Source organism: Coregonus lavaretus (genome assembly GCF_964263955.1).
Source record: "Coregonus lavaretus genome assembly, chromosome: 16".
In the NCBI taxonomy this organism is placed as follows: domain Eukaryota; kingdom Metazoa; phylum Chordata; class Actinopteri; order Salmoniformes; family Salmonidae; genus Coregonus; species Coregonus lavaretus.
The window spans coordinates 45,970,803-45,983,703 of record NC_140003.1 but is presented as its reverse complement, the minus strand read 5'-3'; positions in this window follow the sequence as shown (position 1 = coordinate 45,983,703).

Genomic DNA, 12,901 nt, shown 5'->3' with positions numbered 1-12,901 from the left:
CCCGGTGGGGTTCCAGTTGGAGTCCCTACGACCATGAAAACAGGAATGGGAACAGTTTTACACAGAGGAGGAGGAGGACGACGATGAGGTTCTGTTCCCTAACTCGTGGGGGCTTCCGGAGGAGTCCTCACTGGAGGAGGATTGGCGAGAGAGAGAGAGAAGGACTGGAGCAGTCTGAGAGAGGAGGCCACCACGTTACGGGGGCTGTTAGCTCAGAGGGAGCAGAAATTATCTGTTCAGAGTGAGGCGCTACAGGAGGCTCAAAGGGAGAAGGAAGTAGTGGAGGCACGGAGAGAGGAGCTGGTCAGGCTACAAAAGGAGCATGTGTTCAGTAAGGAACCTAGGTATGCGGAGATACGGACTGTGTCGCCGGTGCGCATTCACAGCCCAGTGCGTCCTGTGCCAGCGCCCCGCACGTGTCGTGCGAAAGTGGGCATCCAGCCAGGACGGGTTGTGCCAGCTGTACACTCCAGACCTCCAGTACGCCTCCTCGGTCCGGCACGGCCCGTCCCTGCTCCCCGCACCAAACCAGTGGTGCATGTCGCCAGCCCGGTATGCCCCGTTCCTGCTCCTCGCACCAACCCAGTGGTGCGCGTATCCAGTCCGGCCCGAACCGTTCCTTCTCCTCGCACCAGACCAGTGGTGCGTGTCCCCAGGCCGGCCCGGCCCGTTCCACTGGTGCCTGGTTCAGCACCGGTCAGCTGCTCCACTCCGGAGCCAGAGCAGTCAGCTCCACCGGGGTCCAATCCAGCTCCGGTCAGCGGCTCCACTCCGGAGCCAGAGCAGTCCGCTCAACCGGTGCCCAGTCCAGCTCCGGTCAGCGGCTCCACTTCGGAGCCAGAGAAGTCCGCTCCACCGGGGTCCAGTTCAGCTCCGGTCAGCGGCTCCACTCCAGATCCAGAAGTCAGCCCCTCCCCAGGGTCGGGGTCTCCCACACCAGGGTCCAGACAGGGCTTGGTGCATCGTGGGGGGAAGGAGAGGGGAAGCATCGCGCCGAGGTCCAGACCAGACCAGGGGCGCAATGGGGAGGCAGAGAGGGAGAGGTTGTCACGCCCGGAGCCGGATCCGCCTCCGAGGCTGAATGCCCACACGGACCCTCCCCTAATGAGTCAGGTTGGTGCGGCCGGAGTACGCACATTTGGGGGGGGGGGGGATACTGGTAATGGCACACATTTCAGCAAATAAACAGCTGTTTCAAATAAACGCTGTGTCTAAATGAATTGTTTACAAGATTACAATGAATTATCATGAATTGTTTACGAGGTTAAATGTTAATTTGTTACATTAAATAATTCAGTAATGACTCAAAAAAAATATGGCAATCATCTGTTTTTATCGCCAGTAAGAAACTGCTAGCCATTAGCTGCTAACAGCTGAGAACCGCTAGCTAACTGGCTGCTAACAGCTGAGAACTGCTAGCTAACTGGTTGATAACAGCTGAGAAGTGCTAGCTAACTGGCAAGCACAAAAACAGTCAACCACTTCGGGAGTACAGACCCATAGAAATCGGCAGATTGCCCTCTGGTGGCAAAAGTAAAAACTGCCAAAAATGCACTATATAAAAAGGAAAGAGGCTATACGAACACGCCGTGTGCCCAAATTGATGACGTATTTCGCGCAGCTGAGAATCAAGTGGAGATGAATGGATTTAGTTCAGTCAGTCGTCATATTGAGCCCTTCCCAGCTAGCTAGTTTATGCTGGCTAACTGGCAACAACAGCATGGCGCTAATTAAAACTTGTAAAATAAATTAATTTATATTTCGATGGGTGAGGGAGAAATTATTGGTAGTATTGGTCACCATCGGGAACCTGAATGACCAGTGTAACAGTGTTGTATCGAGGTGCTTCCCACTGGGTAGCTGAGGAACGAGACTGGAGTTGAGCGAAGTTTGGCTCTTTTTACTGACTGTGATATTTTTGACTCGTTAAGTCAAAAGAGCAAATATTTAGACTAATTTTGTTCATTTCAGTCAGTAATGCCCAGAGCATGCAGGAACCCCTACCGGTGACACGATGAACAGAAACTCAAAATAATCATGATTCTACAAGCCTCTCGTTCACATGTCGTTCACCATAGCGGGCTTGTTGGAGCTGTCATCTGTGACTGCAATGTATAAAACGGCTTCAAACAATGTACACTGTGCAAAAAAATATAAATGCAACATGCAACAATTTCAAATATTTTACTGAGTTACAATTCATATTAGGAAATCAGTCAATTTAAATAAATTAATTAGGCACTAATCTATGGATTTCACATGACTGGGAATACAGATATGCATCTGTTGGTCACAGATACCTTAAAAAAAGGTAGGGGCGTGGATCAGAAAACCAGTCAGTGTCTAGTGTGACCACCATTTGCCTAATGCAGCGCGACACATCTCCTTCGCATAGAGTTGATCAGGCTGTTTATTGTGGCCTGTGGAATGCTGTCCCACTCCTCTTCAATGGCTGTGCGATGTTGCTGGATTTTGGCGGGAACTGGAACACGCTGTCGTACAAGTCGATCCAGAGCATCCCAAACATACTCAATGGGTGACATGTCTGGTGAGTATGCAGGCCATGGAAGAACATTTTCAGCTTCCAGGAATTGTGTACAGATCTTTGCGACATGGGGCCGTACATCATCATGCTGAAATATGCAGTGTTGGCGGTGGATGAATGGCACAACAATGGGCCTCAGGATCTCATCACGGAATCTCTGTGCATTCAAATTGCCATTAATAAAATGCAATTGTGTTCGTTGTCCGTAGCTTATGTCTGCCCATACCATAACCCCACTGCCACCATGGGGCACTCTGTTCACAATGTTCACATCAGCAAACCGCTCGCCCACACTACGCCATACACGCTGTCTGCCATCTGCCCGGTACAGTTGAAACTGGGATTCATCCATGAAGATTACACTTCTCCAGCATGCCAGTGGCCATCGTAGGTGACCATTTTCCCACTGAAGTTGCTTACGTCACCAAACTGCAGTCAAGTCAAGACCCTGGTCCGAGTGACTAGCACGCAGATGAGCTTCCCTGAGACGGTTTCTGACAGTTTGTGCAGAAATTCTTCGGTTGTGCAAAACCTACAGTTTCATCAGCTGTCCGGGTGGCTCGTCTCAGACCATCCCACGGGTGAAAAAGCTGGATGCGGAGGTCCTGGGCTGGCGTGATTACATGTGATCTGCGCTTGTGAGGCCGGTTGGACGTACCGCAAAATTCTCTAAAACGACATTGGTACAGAAAGGAACATTCACTTCTCTGGCATCAACTCTGATGGATATTTCTGCAGTCAGGATGCCAGTTGTATGCTCCCTCCAAAACTTGAGAAGTCTGTGGCATTTTGTTGTGTGACAGAACCGCACATTTTGGTTGCCTTTTTATTGTCCCCAGCACAAGGTGCACTTAGGGCTGTTATGGTGAACATTTTACAACCATACGGGCAGTCACGAGTTTAGTCACAGTAACTAGGCTTCTCCAAGCTCTGATGCTGCTGCTGGTCATTAGTATCCTACCAAACTTGCTAACTGCCTGGTACTCAACACTCTATTGTCCCTCTAATCACTCTGACATCAATGCAAACGTGTTCGAAAATCAAATCAAACACTTCATGCGAGCCCATGAGCTCTTGTTGCGCAACATTTCTATAGGCTTATGCAATTGCATAAGAAAGCGTTTTGATTACCTCTATTCAAAAGAGTGCATTTTTTTAATTTTTTTAGTCATTTAGCAGATGCTCTTATCCAGAGCGACTTACAGTTAGTGCATACACATTTTTTTTTTCTTTGGATTTCATACTGGCCCCCAGCGCGCCTGTTTTGCGCGCTGGACTAAATTGACACATCACTGCGTAACTCTGTTTTCCGTAATAAATCCTGTTATTCTGTGATTTACCCTCCTGCACCTGACTCCTTCAACTCACCCATCACAGAATCACACACCCGCCATGGAGTCAGCAGGAGAGGAGCACATGCCTGGAGTCGTGGCATGGGTCCGGGAGCATTCGACGACGCTAGCCAGCTTGGGAGAAGCGATGGATCGGGTTCTACAGGTCGTCCAAAGCCTGGAGAGGAGAGGATCCGATCTTTCGGGACCAGCTGGCCGACCGGATCCAGCCTCCCACACCCCAGCCCCCAGATGGATCCATATATCCCGACCACGGGATTTCAATGGGACAGCTGCTCTCTGCCAGGGATTCCTCCTCCAACTGGAGTTGTATTATTCGAACATCAGCCCGGCTCCATCAGAGTGGGAGAAGGTGTCCGCCCTCGTCTCCTGCCTCTCGGGAAAGCCCTGGAGTGGGCCATCGCGGTCTGGATTGAAGGAGGAGCCGCGTTGGACAACTACGGGGAGTTCGCTCGCCTTTTTTAGGCCGTCTTCGATCACCCGCCCGAAGGTAGAGAGGCAGGCGAGCGGCTGGTCCACCTGAGGCAGGGGATGAGGACCGTGCAGGACTTCGCCTTGAAGTTTCGGACTCTAGCGGCTGGGTCCGGGTGGAACGAGCAGGCCCTCATCGACCACTTCCGGTGCCATCTACTAGAGGACTTCTGAAGGGAGCTAGCCTGCCGGGACACCATGTTTTCCTTCAATCGACTGGTGGACATGGCTATCCGGTTGGACAACCTGCTGGCTGCTAGAGGACATCCTGGAAGGGGCCTGCCCGTACTACCCCCCCGCCCCCCATCCCGGATCACGAGCTGGAGCGGCGATCCAGGAGAGCGGAGGACGACAGCGTCAGTGTCCCTTTAGTGGCACGAGAGGACATTCTCCTGCACATTGTCTTCTGCGTTCTTTTGGGTCTGGAGGCGGCAGGCAGGGCACTCTCGCATCACCCCAGGTATCAAACACCCACACTCGTTCAGAGCCCTCTGCTGCTCACTGTACCCTACACATCCACTTCCCTGATAACACAGTAGTTCCCCAGTGTCAGGCGCTGGTCGATTCAGGCGCAACTGGGAACTTTATGGACAGGTCATTTGCACATAGTCTAGGCATCCATTCCACTCCCCATCAGAGCACTTGACAGTCGACCACTAGGGTCCAGGTTCGTTAGGGAAGTTACAACACCAGTCACTATGGTTACGCACAAAACCCATCGAGAGAAAGTCACCTTTTTTATTACTGTCTCCTGATTTCCCTGTTGTTTTAGGTCTTCCCTGGTTAGCACTAAACAACCCCGCCTTTTCATGGCCGAGGATAGTGAGGTTAGTGAAGCTCGGTGGAGCTCCTTGTATTTTGTATCGCCAGGTTATTTTCCCCATGTGCCTTGTTGGTTCCAGTCCGCCTGTTTTGTGCGCTGGACTATTTTGACGCATTACTGCGTAACTCTGTTTTCCGGAATAAATCCTGTTATTCTGTGATTTACCCTCCTGCACATGAATCCTTCAACTCACCCATTACACTAACATAAGGACAACTCAGAGAATGCTATTCTGTTCTTTTGAAATAGACCACATTTTCTTCATTTCATGTTTCTTTAGACCTGTCTAAAATAAATAATGGATTTATTGTGATGTTGTAGGCTATATTACATGGATTTATTCAAACATTTTAAATGTAGATGCTCCAAAGGTCTGCCTCAGTGGCTTGTAGGCTATGCGTGGAAGCCAGGAGATGCTACATTTGTTTATGTTAATGAACGGTCAATTATCGTGAGACCTGTAGTTATTTGCTTGACAATCACCAGCTGTCAAAATGTCATGACTGTCACAGCCCTAGGTGTACCTGTGTAATGATCATGGTGGATGGATTGCCTTGGCAAAGGAGAAATGCTCACTAACAGGGATGCCAACACATTTGTGCACAAAATGAGAGAAATAAGCTTTTTGTGCGTATGGAACATTTCTGGGATCTTTTATTTCAGCTCATGAAACATGGGACCAACACTTTACATGATGCATTTATATTTTTGTTCAGTATAATTTGTAATTCATTTCTAGGCATACAAATAATAATATTTATTGATTGATACCTTTGAAACAATGTCTACCAGACTACAATAGATTGTGAAGGGAATGCAATTGAATGACTGCTGCGAGGGAGATTTGCCCAATAGGCTATCATTCATGAACTGCAGCAGCAACCCAAATACGTTCTCGAGTTCGAGTATTGAACAGAGGTGTATGTTTTGTTTCTACAAAGCTGTTTCCATCGATAATTCAATAATCAATCGACTACTTCATTCTTGCACCATGCAATCATTTATTTATCTAAGCATTTATTTTCCTTCTCTGCAGCATAATACATTTTTCTGCATGCACACGATAGACAGTTGGTGGTCGGAGAACGCCGCTGAGCCGGAGAGTCTCAAATTAATCCTGCTGTAGAATTAATTGCGACCAGCAGGTCCAAACGAATGACTAAAAGGAACGCGTCACTCAGAAAAAACATATCATGACTCTCAAATTGTTTCGCGAACTGAACATCACTGGGCAGCAGCTGCTTCACCGGACATCTGTATCACATGTCGCTAGCGCTAGCGGTAGCTGTAGCGGTAGTGGTAGCTAGCGTGGCCAGTTTGTTCCTTGATTGTATTTAGAGTAGGAGAGCATGACAAATAACATGTAATATTGGTAGTATAGTAACCATCTGGATGTCACCTCCTTCTCTGGTGATAGTCCTTTCCCTTGTCCAAAACTCCACTGTGGAATTAATGTGAACTGGCAGCCTCTGGCCGTGTAGTGTGGTTTCCTCAGCTTAAGGACAAGGCCGTGTAGTGTAGTTTCCTCAGGTTAAGGACAAGGCCGTGTAGTGTAGTTTCCTCAGGTTAAGGACAAGGCCGTGTAGTGTAGTTTCCTCAGGTTAAGGACAAGGCCGTGTAGTGTAGTTTCCACAGGTTAAGGACAAGGCCGTGTAGTGTAGTTTCCTCAGCTTAAGGACAAGGCCGTGTAGTGTAGTTTCCTCAGGTAAGGACAAGGCCGTGTAGTGTAGTTTCCTCAGGTTAAGGACAAGGCCGTGTAGTGTAGTTTCCTCAGGTTAAGGACAAGGCCGTGTAGTGTAGTTTCCTCAGGTTAAGGACAAGGCCGTGTAGTGTAGTTTCCTCAGGTTAAGGACAAGGCCGTGTAGTGTAGTTTCCACAGGTTAAGGACAAGGCCGTGTAGTTTCCTCAGCTTAAGGACAAGGCCGTGTAGTGTAGTTTCCTCAGGTAAGGACAAGGCCGTGTAGTGTAGTTTCCTCAGGTTAAGGACAAGGCCGTGTAGTGTAGTTTCCTCAGGTTAAGGACAAGGCTGTGTAGTGTAGTTTCCTCAGGTTAAGGACAAGGCCGTGTAGTTTAGTTTCCTCAGGTTAAGGACAAGGCCGTGTAGTGTAGTTTCCTCAGGTTAAGGACAAGGCCGTGTAGTGTAGTTTCTTCAGCTTAAGGACAAGGCCGTGTAGTGTAGTTTCCTCAGCGTAAGGACAAGGCTGTGTAGTGTAGTTTCCTCAGGTTAAGGACAAGGCTGTGTAGTGTAGTTTCCTCAGGTTAAGGACAAGGCCGTGTAGTGTAGTTTCCTCAGGTTAAGGACAAGGCCATGTAGTGTAGTTTCCTCAGGTTAAGGACAACGCTGTGTAGTGTAGTTTCCTCAGCTTAAGGACAAGGCCGTGTAGTGTAGTTTCCTCAGGTTAAGGACAAGGCCGTGTAGTGTAGTTTCCTCAGCTTAAGGACAAGGCCGTGTAGTGTAGTTTCCTCAGGTTAAGGACAAGGCTGTGTAGTGTAGTTTCCTCAGGTTAAGGACAAGGCCGTGTAGTGTAGTTTCCTCAGCTTAAGGACAATGCCGTGTAGTGTAGTTTCCTCAGGTTAAGGACAAGGCCGTCTAGTGTAGTTTCCTCAGCTTAAGGACAAGGCCGTGTAGTGTAGTTTCCTCAGGTTAAGGACAAGGCTGTGTAGTGTAGTTTCCTCAGGTTAAGGACAAGGCCGTGTAGTGTAGTTTCCTCAGCTTAAGGACAAGGCCATGTAGTGTAGTTTCCTCAGGTAAGGACAAGGCCGTGTAGTGTAGTTTCCTCAGCTTAAGGACAAGGCTGTGTAGTGTAGTTTCCTCAGGTAAGGACAAGGCCCTGTAGTGTGGTTTCCTCAGCTTAAGGACAAGGCCCTGTAGTGTAGTTTCCTCAGGTAAGGACAAGGCCGTGTAGTGTAGTTTCCTCAGCTTAAGGACAAGGCTGTGTAGTGTAGTTTCCTCAGGTAAGGACAAGGCCCTGTAGTGTGGTTTCCTCAGCTTAAGGACAAGGCCCTGTAGTGTAGTTTCCTCAGGTAAGGACAAGGCCGTGTAGTGTAGTTTCCTCAGCTTAAGGACAAGGCCGTGTAGTGTAGTTTCCTCAGGTTAAGGACAAGGCCGTGTAGTGTAGTTTCCTCAGGTTAAGGACAAGGCCGTGTAGTGTAGTTTCCTCAGGTACAATCTTTCACTGAGCTTTCATAGTAATGAGTAGGCTGATTGGTGTGTGGTGAGGGTTAGATTGCACATTAATAAAACCCTGTCTGATTCATTTCCACTCAGTCCTTTATTGGTGGTGTAAGTGGCTCTGGATAAGAGCGTCTGCTACATGACCATGGTGGTGTTTGACCTCTGAGACCTTCAGACCAAGTCACTTTGGAAACACAGATTTAATCTCGGTGTTGAACTTAACCATCTAGTTAACATGTATTTTAACATGTAGTTTACTTGCAGAGTGTCACTTTTAATAGCGCGTTTTGGTCTAAAGTGTCTTGCGAAAGAATTCATCCCACTTGGCATTTTTCCTATTTTGTTACAACCTGGAATTTAAAATGATTTTTTGGGGATTTGTATCATTTGATTTACACAACATGCCTACCACTTTGAAGATGCTAAATATATGTTTTATTATGAAACAAACAAGAAATAACTTGAGCGTGCATAACTATTCACCCCTCCAAAGTCAATACTTTGTAGAGCCACCTTTTGCAGCAATTACAGCTGCAAGTCTCTTGGGGTATGTCTCTATAAGCTTGGCACATATAGCCACTGGGATTTTTGCCCATTCTTCAAAGCAAAACTGCTCCAGCTCCTTGAAGTTGGATAGGTTCCGCTGGTGTACAGCAATCTTTAAGTCATACCACAGATTCTCAACTGGATTGAGGTCTGGGCTTTGACTAGGCCATTCCAATACATTTAAATGTTTCCCCTTAAACCACTTGAGTGCTGCTTTAGCAGTATGCTTAGGGTCATTGTCCTGCTGGAAGGTGAACCTCCGTCCCAGTCTCAAATCTCTGAAAGACTGAAACAGTTTTCCCTCAAGAATTTCCCTGCATTTAGCGCCATCCATCATTCCTTCAATTCTGACCATTTTCCCAGTCCCTGCCGATGAAAAACATTCCCACGGCATGATGCTGCCACCACCCTGCTTCACTGTGGGGATGGTGTTCTCGGGGTGATGAGAGGTGTTGGGTTTGCGCCAGACATAGCGTTTTCCTTGATGGCCAAAAAGCTCAATTTTAGTCTCATCTGACCAGAGTACCTTCCTCCATATGTTTGGGGAGTCTCCCACATGCCTTTCGGCGAACACAAAACGTGTTTGCTTATTTTTTCCTTAAAGCAATGTTTTTTTTCTGGCCACTCTTCCGTAAAGCGCAGCTCTGTGGAATGTGTATGGCTTAAAGTGGTCCCATGGACAGATTCTCCAATCTCCGCAGTGGAGCTTTGCAGCTCCTTCAGGGTTATCTTTGGTCTCGATGTTGCCTCTCTGATTAATGCCCTCCTTGCATGGTCTGTGAGTTTTGGTGGGCGGCCCTCTCTTGGCAGGTTTGTTGTGGTGCCATAATCTTTCAATTTTTTTAATAATGGATTTAATGGTGCTCCGTGGGATGTTCAAAATTTCGGATATTTTTTTATAACCCAACCCTGATCTGTACTTCTCCACAACTTTGTCCCTGACCTTTTTGGAGAGCTCCTTGGTCTTCAGGATGCCGCTTGCTTGGTGGTGCCCCGTGCTCAGTGGTGTTGCAGACTCTGGGGCCTTTCAGAACAGGTGTGTATATATACTGAGATCATGTGACAGATCATGTGACACTTAGATTGCACACAGGTGGACTTTCTTTAAGTAATTATGTGGCTTCTGAAGGTAATTGGTTGCACCAGATCTTATTTATGGGCTTCATAGCAAAGGGGGTGAATACATATGCACTCACCACTTTTCTGTTATTTATTTTAGTCATCGCTAAGTAATAAGGTTAAGGTAAGATGTTTCTGATTGACGTGTGATCTCTCCTCAGCATAAGACGATGACGCGGCAGGAGCCCAGATGGGCGTGGCCGGAATCGGCGGCGGCCAATCAGACGAGAACGTGGAAGTGATGCACGCCCTGCTCATCCACGAGAAGAGAGGTGGCGCCGGGCCAGCAGGATGCGGAGCCATAGCAGCAGCCGGGGCTCTCACTTCCTCATCAGCAACCAATGCCAGCGACTCGGATAGCGACTCCAGCGAATCAGAACTCTCTCCACGTGGCTCATGCTGCGGCCCAAGCTGTGATGAAGAAGATGATGAAGAGTTTGAGGAGGTGGGGGAGGATGAGCCCATGGTGACTGTGGGAGGAAGATCCTTCTCCAACAGGTTGTCACTCTATTTCCAGTCAGTCAGACGTTCTCTGTTCTAGAGACCTGACAGCCTACTGCCTAGTGGTGTGTTAGTCCTGATTCTCACTCGGACTCAGCTCAACCACTGTTTCCTTCCAGTATTAAGGTTACTACAAGCTTCACTCTGTTGAGTGAGATGGGTGGAGTGAGATTTTTGAAGTAGTGGACACTTTTTGGTAACATGATACGTATCCTTGCCGGTCACACTCCCATTCACAAGGGGGCGATAGAATTTTGCTTTTTTATTTTGTGAAATCAAGGAAGTAGCCTTCCCTTGCCAGTAGTAGCTAGCCGGCAGCCTGGCTAGCTAGCTTTAGACTGGGTAAAAACATAGCAAGCTAGCTAGCTTTAGATTGGGTAAAAACATAGCAAGCTAGCTAGCTTTAGATTGGGTAAAAACATAGCAAGCTAGCTAGCTTTAGATTGGGTAAAAACATAGCAAGCTAGTTAGCCTTTTTAGCTTCCCACATCTTCATGTGAAATAATCAAATTTATAATTAAAAAAAATATGCCCTGGCAAATACACTGAGTATACAAAATATTAAGAACACCTGATCTTTCCATGGCATAGACTGACCAGGTGAATTCAATATTAGGAAGGCGTTCCTAATGTTTGGTATACTCAGTGTATTGTTATACTTTCCATTGTAACCTAAAACATTATCCCAGTTTGATATACTGCTGGTGTAGTCATTCCTTTATCAGCTAAAAATAGAACGTCATCATGTTTAGGTCACAGAGAAAAAAAACCGCATGGCTAGTTGGCAGGTTCTACCATTTCATTACTTCTAAACAAAATACATTTTTGGGTGGATTCTTGTTGTTTGGTTTAACGTTTGAACAGTCGCCGAGATTATCTTTGGTTATCTATGCAAAATATGGCCTATTGATCAGATCAAGGAACCAAAGCAACAACACTTCGCCCCACGGCTGCAGAAAGATTGACAAAGGCAAATTCTCAATTTTCAGGTAGTAAAAAAAAGTATGTTGAATGCCAGTTCTTATTACAGGGACGAAACCCACAGTTCAAAATATAAAGTACTCAGGAAATAGTAGGAGAGATTCCTCTCAGGAAAACAAACAACATATACAATGACTGACAAAGACAAATGACAGAGGGAGTATATATACAGTGATAGAGTGGTGATTGGAACCAGGTGTGTGTAATGATGATGTCCGGGGGTTGATGAGTGAAGGGCAGGTTCGGCAGCAGCTAGAAGGCCGGCGACGCCTGAGCTGGACAGGAGGGGGAGCCAAAGCGAAGGCTGGTGTGACAGTCACTCATGGGGACAGTATGTCACTGCCAAATCTAAGGGTAGAGCTCGAAAATTCAAGCCCCTTGGGTGCTGCCATAGAGTTACATTAGAAGGGTCCATTACACAACAAGTAGGAAATCGAAAATTCAACAATGAGTGGTTTGGAAGGGATCTGTGGCTAACCGCAATCATTGCAAAGTAATCACTAGCCTGCTATTCAGTGGAGTGGGTGTGTGGTCCCGATTCTCGGTTTAAGGGTTCTCTTTTCCAAGCTTAAAATGATGAACATTTAACGTTGGCCATGCTGTCAATGATTTCTGCCACGCTCAAAACAACTGAAAATCTGACTTCAGTGAGTTCAAGACAACTGGGAACTCAGGAAAAAAGCTCTGACTGGAAAAATACATTTTGAACGGTCATCCAACTCGGAATTGTAAGTCGGGAACTCGGGCCTCTTTCTAGAGCTACGACCTGAAGATCACTAACGTCATCATGATTCAACCTAGTTTTTTTCCCGAGTTCCCAGTTGTCTTGAAAGCATCATAAATCCAGAGAATGCCAGACTTTGATGACAAAGTTTGAATACGAAATGTGCCCACGAAGGACTGCCGCTCCACCTTCCTGTTCAAGTGAGCACAGCACAACAAGGTGAGTCCAAAAATGTATTGTATGTTGCATAAATGATGTAATATGCCAGGGAGATATGTATACTGTAGCTAAGAAAGAAAAACTAAGTGTATGTTGTGTAGTAAGCTGTTAGTAGCCCATGTGCCTCACCCTAATAATTTGGTCCCTTTCCCCCTCATAAGTTAGCCTACTGTTCTGACTTGTTGGTGCACATGTAGCCTATAGCCTGTTTTAGAGAAATGTAATCATCGAATATTGTAAGAGCTTTCATTGTCTGTTTATATGCCCCCTTTAATTATCCTACGGTTCTGATTTGGTGTACAGGGAGAATACTGTAAGAACGGCCCATGTTCTGAATTCTGTCGCTGTACATTTCAAAAGTGCTGAACAAATAGTTATATTGACTACGTCCGTCCTGGCTCGCTCATTAATGTCTTATCCGCTTGTCGTCCCCTTATGCCATAGT